Genomic DNA, 11,865 nt, shown 5'->3' with positions numbered 1-11,865 from the left:
CATGTTCCCTGCTCCTCCCCTTTAGCTTGTTTTTCCTGGCATGGCCTTTGTGTGGAAAGGACTAAATACAACTCAGTTGACATTTGCCAGTCAACTCTTTCAATAGTGAATTCCTCCCTGCAGGCACTTCAGCGATTTTCCACAAACTAGTGTCATTAGCTGTTTCAGTGCAGTGAAAAATCAAGGTTTGCCTTTTTTTGTTGTTGTTTGGGGGTTTTTTTGGTTGGCTTTTTTGTTTGTTTGTTTTTTAAATCCAAATACATCTCTTCCTATGTTCTAGCTACAGGGAAAATGGTGTTAGAAAAAATTGATTTGGACCTTTTCAGGAAGTATTTAACTAAAAATTTCTTTATTTTAGCCCTCGCCATGCGATGCTTGTTCCTTTCTAAAGAATTGGTTTGTTCTGGTGGTCACAAAGTCACTGTCACTTTGCCATTATAGGCCTCAAGAAAAAAAGATCTTCCATTCAGAGTAGACTGCTAATTTTGCCTCTTACCTTCACTTCATTACAACATTAAGATCAGCTTTAAGTAACATCCTCCCTGTAAATTGCTCACCTTTCTCTAACCTGGTGCTGCAGCCCCTTGACCCAACCAACAACTGCACAAAACAACACTGCAGCGCACATCTGCTTGTGGCCCAAAACAACTGGAGAAGAGATTTTTGCCTGCCTTGTGCCTCAGGCAGAGTTCTGGTGCTTCTGGAGAGGAAGCATGGGACTTTGTTTCTCAATTGTTTTTTTTTAATTTTTTTTTTTCCCCTTTGAAAGCAATTCATTAACATCGAAGATCAGGGAAGCAGTTTCTATTCTAGGTCACGAATAAGGCATATTAAGGGTTTTAGCAGAGACTTGGGATGATAATAAGGGGCATCCTTCAGCCACAGAACTCATGTTCCTTCCTATACGTCCTTTTTTATTATTATTAAAAGAAAAATCACTGTTCCCCAAAGCCTAGGACTAGTAATTAAATTGTAGCTGCAGGAATAATGACAGATATGGGCCCCTTGCCTACACCTTTTCATCTCTGCACCCATCTCCCATCTGGTTTTTGTTTGCCCTAAAGCTTAAGTAGTTTCAAGATCCTCCTCTTGCTGGCATGTTCTCACCATGTGCCCATCTTAAATCTCTCCAGGTATTTTAACAAATGAATTAATTGCCAGTTGTTGACCTCAACATAAGTAGATCCTGTAAGTCCTGACTCTCATCAGGCGCTTTTCTTAGCACAGTGGCGATTCTGGGGGCTACAAATTGAAACCTTTGTGTCATCCAACAACTTTCTGTTCTAAACCGCTCCGTGTAACCCTGATTTTGGCTTTCCCTGCCAAAGCAGGAAAAGCAAGGGTGGCATTAAGGACATGAAAGGCAGTATTTCGGGAAGCGCCCAACCACATAATCTCCTTGGAATATTTTAGGGGTTTCCTGTTGTAGTGGGTATCAGCACTACTTCCAACTGCTGTGGGGCAAGTCCAGTAAGAGCAGGTGGGATTGACATTAGCAACTGTAATACTGGTAGATTTGTCCCCTCAAAGTCTTCTTGTAAAGAGGGTGTTAGTGCTTCTCATGGTGTTACTGGGTAATAACCTGGAACACCAGACTTTGACACGTGGTCAGTGCTGGAATCCACGTAGTGCCACGTGAGAACAAAGTGCTGTAATGATAATTGCTCATTATCTAATTATTCAAGAACTTACAGCCCTAGAGGGTGAAAACAAATTAGATGGTTATCCGCTCTTAAAATGGCAACAAAGAGATGAGGAAAACTCATTCTTTCGGCTCTTTTTCCAGTACTGTCAGCAAAGTCACGTGTTCCTTGAAAGGTGAATGAGAAAGTCCAGGATGGATAAAGCTCTCCCCATCCTGCTGCAAGGACTGAGGCAGGGAGCTTGCTTTAAGGTGAGTCGTCTGCCTACTCAAAAGCAACTCAACTTTTGTGCTCCAACTCAAAATGAAGGAGGATTCACTGGCCCAAGTTATGCTGGCCTTCAGAGCCATATGGGTCACATTTTACACTTGCTTGTGCAGAGTTTTAAAGATAAAGTATCTGGAGCGCTTGGTCCCTTGGTGTGGATGCAATGTGCTGAGGACAGGCCTTGGTTTTACCCCATGTTGAGACAAGCAGTTTCCACCTAGGAAAAGAGCTGCCTGTCAAAAAAAAAAAAAAAAGCAGCTGTGTTTTTTTAATGTGTGATTCAAGACCCTGCAGCTTTTGTTGCAGCAGTAGTACACCTCTGTAAAACCCCTTATCCTGTGTGCTGAGTCCACCAATGATCAGCACCTTAGGCTCTAATTTAACTCTGCAAGAAGTACCAGACAGCTCCTACCTCATCTCGAGCCACATGTCTTCCTTTGGAGTCCTCATTCCTGCCCCTCAGCGTTCATATGTTATCACTGCCCTGGTAAAAACACCAAGCCCTCACTGCTTAAACCAGGGTCTCCCAAATACAAGGGATTTGCCAGCCTTTTCAGAGCAAACACCCCTGACCTGCTGTTCTTGGGGTGCTGTTGAGAGATGAAGGCAGGCAGCAAAGCGTGGCTCAGCAGGACCACGCACTTCAACTTCTATCGCAGCGGTGCTCCAGCAAGCAACAGGTGCTGAGCTTCTGTGGGATTTGGGAGTGAAGCGTTCCTCTGCCTGTCCTGCCTGTGTAACCCAATACTGTAGGCATTCTCAAAACACAGTCTGCAGGCTGTAAAACACACCTGGCACGGTTATGGTGCTCTCTGGTAGCTCACAGCTCACACCTGGGACACTGTGGCAGACCATGATTTAGAGCTGCTGGCTTTGGAGTGAGCTACAAAGCCCAGATATCTACCCTGCCAGAAAAGCCCCCTCAAACATAACCACCAAAAAAGAGAAGCAGAATTTCTGGCCCTTTCAGAGCCAGGGACTAATGATTTTAATCAGAAAAAGCTTAATTGGGATTAGGAATGAAATTTCAAGCGAGTGCAGAGACACCCAGGCAGTTTCTGGGGAGCAGCTGATGTGCTCTTGTCCACATTCTTGCAGTTACAGGGGTGTGTACAGTTTTGGGTTGTCATTGATTACAGAGCTGTTAGCTGGATGTCTTCTATATCCAAGCTGGCTTTTTCTCTACTTTCCCAAAAAGCACAGTGCAAGTTTCTGCTGTTAAAGGTGGGGGGTACTAACTTGGGAGGTAGGTTGGTCCCTTGTAAGTCAGAATGCTTGCTATTTCTGGAGGTTTTCCTAAGGAGTGGAGTGGGTCAGAAGGAAGTGACTCCTTATTTTTTTAATTACCCATCCCCCCTGACATTGTAACACAGTTGTTGCTTTCAGGAATATGCATGGTCTGTTTTCTTCAGACTGTTGGCTCATCTGGTAAAATAATTAGCTGTTAGGCAGACAGAGGGAAAGGATCACATCTGCACAAGACAGGAAGACTGGGACAGTAGAAAGGGGAAAAAAATTCCCTGCTTGAATCACAGCTGCCCACCATGCATAGTAAGAGAGCCTGCCAAGAATATTCAAATTGATTTAGGAAGAAAAGCTGAGGAAACCATTTAACCCCAGCCTGCTTGGATCCATGACAGTATCTCCATGGGCTGCTCTGCTCCCACTTTGGGCCGAAAGAAAGGTTTTCAAGCTGCGTGTTTCCCCAACCAGCCTTCCCGCATCCCCCTTCCTCTTTTGTAACAGGAACACAAAACATTGCTGGGCATGAGGCTGTGAGCAGCTTTCCACATCAAGAAAAAACCCCAAAGGTGGGCACATTTATTTCGTATTGATGGGATTAAGTTGTAATTGGATCATGTGATCGAAACCAAGAGCCAGGCAAGTTATTCGTGACTAATTTCAGGCAACGGGAACCTTTTTGCTGCCTGCTGTTACACTCTGAATTAGGCCCCTTCTTAACAGAAGTGGTCAGCATGTGCATCATCTGCAAACAACCTTTTCAAGTGTTCGAGGCCAAAATCACTTGCTCAAGAGTTTCCGAGCACACACATCCGTTGCAGATCATTTGCAAGCACTTGGGAGGGTTTTGCATCAAGAAATGAGCAGCAATACTTTGGACAAGTGAGTCATACAGCAAATCCCTTTCCCTACTCAAATAAATCTAAATCTGTAAGGATACGCACATTTAGTGATTAAAAATTAGGGCATTTGGAGTATTCGGTCTCAGAATCTGCTGTCTCTGGGACCATCTTTTGCTGCAGGAATCCCAGGCTCAGTCCCAGCAATATCCGCAGGGGAAAAAAAAAAAAGGCAAAACTGCACAGAATCATACCCAAATCAAATAAAAGTGCTATAATGCAGGTGTTTCGATACTTGATTTCAGGTGCTGGTCCCACCTAAGCTGTGGGTGGGCTTTCCTTGCCAGCTGCAGCAGCCAACTCCAGTGTTAAGCCCCTCCAAACCTCTGCTCAGCTGCAACCTCCCCTATAACGGGGGGCCTTTGGCACATAAGCTTTTTTCCAGTTAAAACACAAGTTCCCTCGGTACCTAAAAGTCTGCTGCGAGGCGAGTGCAGATCTGTTGAGACCCTGACAGCACTGAGCAGCTATGTGCTGTGTCCATGCCTAAACCACAATAGGCCCTACCAGCAAAGCGTTCTCTATCAAGCTCGCCTGCGGAGCCAGGCTGGAAGATGTGTGCGCAAGATGTTTTTGGATCAAGTCTCTCACAAAAACAGCTGTGGGAGGAAATGAGGCCAGTAGTCAGACCACATTTACCATTAATATTCATTTATGCACAAATACTAACACAATCATAGATGACTTCTAAAGGAATGAGCCTAAATACCTCCAGGAAGAGGCAGCTCTGTGCTCTGGACAAATGATTTAGAGGCCACTGAAAGGAAACCCAAACCCTCTTCCTCTGTTTTGTGAGAGGGGCCTCTCTTGCAGAGAGTTCCTGCCTGTGCATCCTGGTGAGGAGGAGACATCTCCTTCTAATACAGGATAAAGCACCTGGCTGGCTTTGAGGGCCCACAGCAGTGTCCTCAGCCTCTCCAATTTGCCAGGGTTTGGCAGCTCCTTGCCCACAGCTGAGCAACTCCCAGGGATCGATTGCACACCGTCCCTCATGCACCAGAGTGAAAAAGGTACCTGACGGCCCCTAGAACTGGCAGCTCCCCCAGGCTACAGGAAAGCCACATCCTTGCATAGATTCAAACCTCCAGCTGCTCTGTAACTCCTGCAGGAGAGAAATGATCCTCCCCTCCTGTAGCACCAGAGTACTAAGCAGGTATTGGATATAAATGGGCATTGCAGAAGGCTCAGATACAGAAGTAACTCAAGCTATACCTGTACTTAGGTGGATATATTTGAGGGGACATGTTTAGTTATAAAAGGAGCAAAGAGGTGTAAACCAGAATGACATAATTTTAATTTTGAGCATGGTTAATTGGAGGCCCCAAAATCACATCCCTGAAGCAGACAGGATTAAGATGCAAGGCAACATCCCAAAGAATGATGGGTATCTAGTGCCCCAAACTTGCATCCGCTCATGGTAAGACAGGAACAGAACAAGGAAAATACAACTCAAGCAAGGAAAATCAAACAGAGTGGGAAAGAAGCAAAGAGGGGGAAGAAGGACAATAGAGATGACCAGGAAAGGAGGGAGAGATGGCAATGAGAGGGTTACCACTGGCTTACCAACCCTAGTTACACAATCAATGCCACGTTTGCAGGTGGCCATGCATTCAAGCAGAGCCCAAGGATGCACTACAGAGGACATGGTCTGTCACCCCCTGTTTTGTGTGAGGTGCCAACAGTCAATGTGCAAACTTGTGGCACTTTTCACAAGGTTTAGAGTGCAAGACTCCCTGGCCAGACTCCTTTTGAAATCGATGAAATCAGCCCTGGATGGGATAAGAGAGGTGTTGAACAGGGCTCGAGGGGTCCAAGGAAAATTTTCACTTGTTCCACCATTCCATTTTTAGTTAAAGTGCTTGATGCATCAGTGATTACTCCCTGTTGGAACCAGCTATGTCACAGGGAGCACAGTAAAGATGGAACTCTGGGTTTTCCTCAAGGACACAGCTCCATTTTGAGGGGCAAAGCCTAGAAAAGTGCACAAGAGGGAGGAGACATAGAAACCTTTCTCCCCAAGGTTTACTCAAGTTCCCTGCTCATGTGGAGAAGTTATTAAAGGATACAGAGTGTAAATCCACTGACACCAGGAATGCATTTTCTTTCAAACCAAGTTTCTCTGTGAATCACTATGAAGGAACAAACACACAAGACCAAGTCCAAAACCCATGTCATTGCCTTATGTAGACAGTTTACCATCACCTTACATGGATGGTCCATCTGACTTCCAATATCTGCAAGCACAAGACGTTGCCTGCCAACTTCAAGAGAGATATTCACATGCACAACAGGCAGGACAAAACTTTAAAACCACTAGTAGTTACACTTTTACTGCCAGAAGCAACATTTTAATCTAAGTATTGGCTCCTGACAGAGGCTGTATTCTGAGGCACTCCAACATCTTTGCTCCATCTGAGTAATTGCAAATGCCTGTCTTTAATCTATTTTCAAGAACTGTTGGCTTTGGGGTTTTGATTTTTTTTTTTTTTTAAGTACAAAAGAAAACGTTTCTGTGTGTACATTCATGGCAACAGAGCTACACTGAGACATAAACTAGTGGAAGGTCCATATGTTGAGAGAATATCATATGTAATGAGAACTGCTGCATTTTTGTAAAATGTAATGGGACAGATACGCAGCAGCTGTGGGTTACTCAAGAAGCAGCTAATTTAGCAAGCTGAATTCAAGGATATTTCCCAGATCTCCCAAACAATGAATAGCAGTGTTGTTTAAGATTACCATTATGCCTTGCATCCTCCTTTGACTGGAAGCAGGGGGAGGAAGCCTCTATCTGTGCTTCTGGGGCAGAAGTACACGATTAGTGCCTAGCTATCATAGGAAGTCCCAGGGGAGCAAGGGGATCTGGACTTGAAGGAAGGAAGGAAATTGTGTAGGATAAACAAAAAAGAGCCTCAGGAAAGCGGTTGAGATGGGCAAGACTTGGCGAAAAATAGAAAAGAGAAATCAAAAAGGAAATGTTGAAGGGACTGACTTGAGTTTTAACTTTAAAACAAATACACCATCTTCCAAAACAGCATAAGAAATTTAGCAGATTTGTATTTCTGTATATTTAGGTTTGCTCCAAGGCAAGGTATTATACAAATTATTTTCAAATATACAAATAGAATTTTTAAGACTTGATTACCTTTAGATTTTACTTTTCCAGGGATTTTACTCACCCTCCCCCTGTAAAATAAAAGAAGATACAGACAACCTGGACATAGCAGATGCAACCACTACTCCACTTCAGTGTTCACGGAGGAGATGAGGCTGGCATGCTCTGTTCTCCTAAGGTGGCTGGTTTACCAACTGCCCAGTTTGGTGCAGGCCCCCCAAAAAGCCACAGACCCATTGCAAAGTCATTGGGGCTGCCCTGGCTCATAGCACAGCCCACTAGACCCAGCTGCCCTCAGTTCCCACTGCAGCTGGAGCCAAGTGTCTCACACTGAAAATGGAGATACACCAGGGGACCCCCTCCAGGTTCTGCTAATTCATGTATTAAAATAAGTTATATACACTGCTTAAAAAAAAAAGAAAAAGGGAAAAAAAAAAAGAAAAAAGAGGAAAAATCAAAAATGGCACTGCTTTAAACTCTGGCTTCTTACAAAATCTTTATTTTTGTGGGGAAGGTCTCTGCAGTGACAATGCCAATGGCAGTTTGCAGCCACCCTTCTGCAGCTGGGAGACAGAGAGAGAGGATAGGGACTGGCTAATCTGGAATAAGTTGTTGTGGGTTCTACAAATATAAACAAAAGTGACCAGGCCCTCAGCAAACTAAGAGATTGCCTGTGTGAATAGACTCTGTAAAGGACTTTCAGTCCTTTACAACTTGGTAGTAGTAAACTGAAAAGGACATTGTTGCATTAAGATATATTGCATTTATCTATTTCCTGGATCATGATACTAGAATTTCCTCTTGCTGTACTGTTGAGATAACCAAAACCTCTGCCTCTTTATAAAAGAAAAATGCTTGAGTTCCACACAAATGGAATGAGCTTACACAAGAGAAGTACGAGGAAAATTCACCTCTCCTGGCCAAGCTCATCTCTCTGCTCCACTAGTGGAAATCAGGACTAAATGCCCAAAGCTCCAAAACTTCATGTGAACTCCTGGGGGTAGAGCAGAGCAGAGGCTCGTGCTTTACTGATGGAGTCATTCCCACAAGCCCAGCTTTAGGAATTCATTATAGCAACAGGCTCAAGACAAACCTTTTGCTTAGTTACACAGAGAAGAGATTGCTCCTTCTGTTGAAATCAGTGTTAAAGCCACTGAGTGGCTTATGTAACACAGCATTGGGCCTCCAAAGTGTTTTGTGGCAGAGGAGCACATCTGGAGTCAGCAAAAGGCTATCTCGGGCCAAGGACTTCACTCTTTGCCATTTATGAACTGCACATGCAAGTCTGGGTGTAATTCTGCTCCTAGAGCAGCTGAAGTGAGATAACACAGCTGAAAGTTTGGGAACTACCTGAAATAAGCACATTTTAAAATAGACACTTTTTTCTTCCCAAAACTTTTTGAGCTGACCCTTTATGTTTAGTGATAAACAAACACCACTCTGCCCTCATATCAGAATGCAGTTCCCAGAGCAGCTCATTCCTTTGCACAATGACAAAAGCCCAACCCATCAGCAAGAGGAGCCGGAGTTTATTCAGGAGTCCATAGGAAACAGCTGTTGCTTTCAACCCAGCCTCTCCTTTATCTCCTTTATTGTTTATTCATGTCTCAGCTCATACTAGCCACTGTGAGCAGGTCAGGACTCTGCACTCCAAAAAGCTCCTCAGAAGCTGATGGAACTCAGCCCAGTGCCAGTAGGATGGAGAAGCTGGGTTTTATATTATTCAATTCCCAGGTGGTGACAGAGGTAAATTCCTGACTTCATTAGCTAATAGTGCAGACAAGAGCCAGGCCTTTGCCCTGGATTTTTGCAGAGGGGGGCAAACATTCAGTGAGTTGCATGAAAGAAACCAAATGCAACAAGCCAAAAATGGAGCGTGCCTTTGGATATTTCCCCCCTTCTTCTCTGAGTTTGTTGACAATTCCTTTGTACTGCAGAGGATGTTTACTCCCCCTCTCTTCTGTAATGAGGTATTGAGTAGGATTATGCTCACAAACCTGCAAATGTTTATCTGTAAAGACTGTGCTGTGGTGTAACGGCATGCACAAATGGTCCAGAGCCAAAACAGACCAGGGGTATTTCTGCAGAGAAGCAAGAAGGCGGCACAGAGCGGTGATCCGAATACATTTGCTGGAAATTTGCTACCAGGCAGGGGGAAAGACAGCAGCAATGAGCCCAGTGTGAAGAACAGGAAAACAGAAAGAAGGCAAGGCTCCCACGTCCTCCTTCTAACTGCCTTCATTTGTCTCTGTTTCCCAGTCAAAACGTGGGTGTAATTGTTCAGGCATAGCAAGAAGCTTTAAAGACTCACAGTGGATCCGGCATAGCGGGAGGACAGCATGATGTCAGCAAGAAGTAAGTTCTCCTCCTCAGCAGTGAAAGAACCAGTGAGCCAGATATCCAGGGATGTTGGGACTTTAGTCCAGACTGGAAAGAGCACTTGAGCTCACCAGATTGGCAGGAGACAGAGGTCTCCCCTTGCAGAAAAGCTTTCCTGAGTTACAAACCACCTAGAGCTGCACATACCACTCACACCCTACAAAGCTCTGCAAAAACCAAAGCAGTGTCCCCATGGGGAGAGAAGCAACATGAGTTTGCCATGCAGAAGGGGAGAGGAGGGGTGAATGCCTGCTTGTGAGCAGACCTCTTTTCATTCAACAGCAGATGACAGCGTCACTTATTTTCACAAACAGCTATTTAACATAAGGAAGCGTAATGAATAGAGAACAGCAGATAAGGCATAAATTATACAGCCAACTAAAGAATATGGCTCCTACTCCACTTTAAAAGGCAGGCCAGATGTCTTCAGATACTGTCGGCTGTTAGTCGGTGTCGCAAAGCCCTTTCAAGCTCAGCTAACTTGAGTCACAATGTGCGCTTGATTTGCTTGGCTGAGCGGGGAACTTCCCGGGCTCTGAGCAGGATCTACGCGCAGCTGAAAATACGGTGGGAATGAGTCAGTTCCTTGGAGCTTGCGTGGGAGGCAAAGACAGAACTGTGGGTGGCTTCAAAGTGTTAAACAGCCTTTTAAATTCAGGCCCAGTTTCTCAGAGGAATAAGGAAACAGAGCTATTCACCCAGTCTGGATTTAGTTCCATGTCTTGGGTCAGCCTTGAGAAAATTGCTCTCTGACAGTAACAGCCACTTCCTGGTCCACTTGCTCCCGAGCCAGTTCAGCTTCAGATGTAATTCTGTGGAGTTTAACAGCAACCCAGTTAGTCCCTCACCCACAGCAAGCAGCAGCAGCTGGCCCTTCTCTGCTAACATCTGGAGGCTGCATCCAAGACAAGGCAGCTTTGAGTCAGGCACTTGTCTGTCCATCTCACTTCTCTGCATCCCACCCTTTTTGCTTGAGCTGCCTGGGATAATAACTCTGCCAACACAGGCACTTCAGGTACCCACTCCCTGTGATGACAGAGAGCTGCTTCAACCTTTCCAGTTCTGTATTGGCAGGGAGTTTCCCCATCCCCCAGTCTATCATTCCACCTCTGGTGCCAAGAACTTTGGGATGTGGTCCTACCCACAACTGGTTTGCGCATATAGGGGAAAAGGGATACTGTGGGTTAAATTACCTGGTGCATTGGAAATTCAGGCCCCATCCAGTTACCTCCTGCCAACTGTTTGCCATTCAGCCCGGTTCTCCTATAGTGCAACTGGAGTCTGGTCAGCTCTAAAGAGGATTTATTGCTTTTACTGGATCAGGCTCACCCTTCCACCCTTAAGTGGATTAATGTGGGTTAGCTCTAACTTAGCTCCACACAGAATTAGCCAAGTTAACAGAAAGTTCCCTACTTTTGGCAATGTTGTTGTTTTTATCCTGTCACAATGAATTTTTAATGGTCTTTCTGTGTGAGAGCAGCTTCGCAAAATCTTAGACTCCTGCTTTCCAACTTAGATGATTTGGCATGCGAAGAATGCAGTGAATATTTAAACCTGTAGTTTGGCATAGCCTCCACAGGGCAGCCAGAAACCCTAGTCCTGGCCTTTTGGGGACTAGCCAGCAGCGATGCAAAACCCTAAGCCTGGAGGAACAGCACGGGGAGCTTGTGAGGTTACATCAATCTTCAGCGCTCAACCAAAATCGCCCTAACCCCGTCATTCTTTAGATTCTTTTAATTAACCTCAGGACTCATATGGAGGAGCTGCACGCGGGTGGAGCTGTGGGTTATTTGATAGATGACTCAGATCGCTCTGCCGGTCGTATTTTATTCACGTGAGAATAACTGTTGAAGGTTGCTATTTACCACTGGAACCAGGGTCCCCATCCCAGCGGACCATGTGCAACCATGTGGTAACAATCTCTGCCTGGAAGAACTTACAGTCAAACCAGACTAGACAAAAGGGTCAAAAAGGAAGAGACCCCTCTTTTGCCCTCATTGTACAGATGGGTGAACTAAGGGCTCGCACACACACTCAAGCAGCCACCAATTAGGAGTTTACTGTAACCCCTTTGTACACAGTTTAGCCCACAGCAAAATCAAGGCAAATCGACTTAGCTTTATTGGCTGTAAAAGGGCACCCGGTTCAGGAGCCACCACCAGAAATCCTCCATCATCCACTCGAACACACAAGGATAGATGCTGGAATCCAGCCAAGACAATGTGGCTTTCATCTTTTACATGAAAGGGGGCTCCCTTTGACATTTTGAGGCCCACTTTTTTAAGAGCTGTTATGCAAACTTCAGCTCACATGAGCTCGA

Source organism: Pipra filicauda, unplaced genomic scaffold, assembly GCF_003945595.2.
Source record: "Pipra filicauda isolate LSUMZ 115617 unplaced genomic scaffold, ASM394559v2 scaffold109_size3271384_pilon, whole genome shotgun sequence".
In the NCBI taxonomy this organism is placed as follows: Eukaryota; Metazoa; Chordata; class Aves; order Passeriformes; family Pipridae; genus Pipra; species Pipra filicauda.
The sequence above is the reverse complement of the archived record's forward strand: the minus strand, read 5'-3'. Positions refer to the sequence as shown.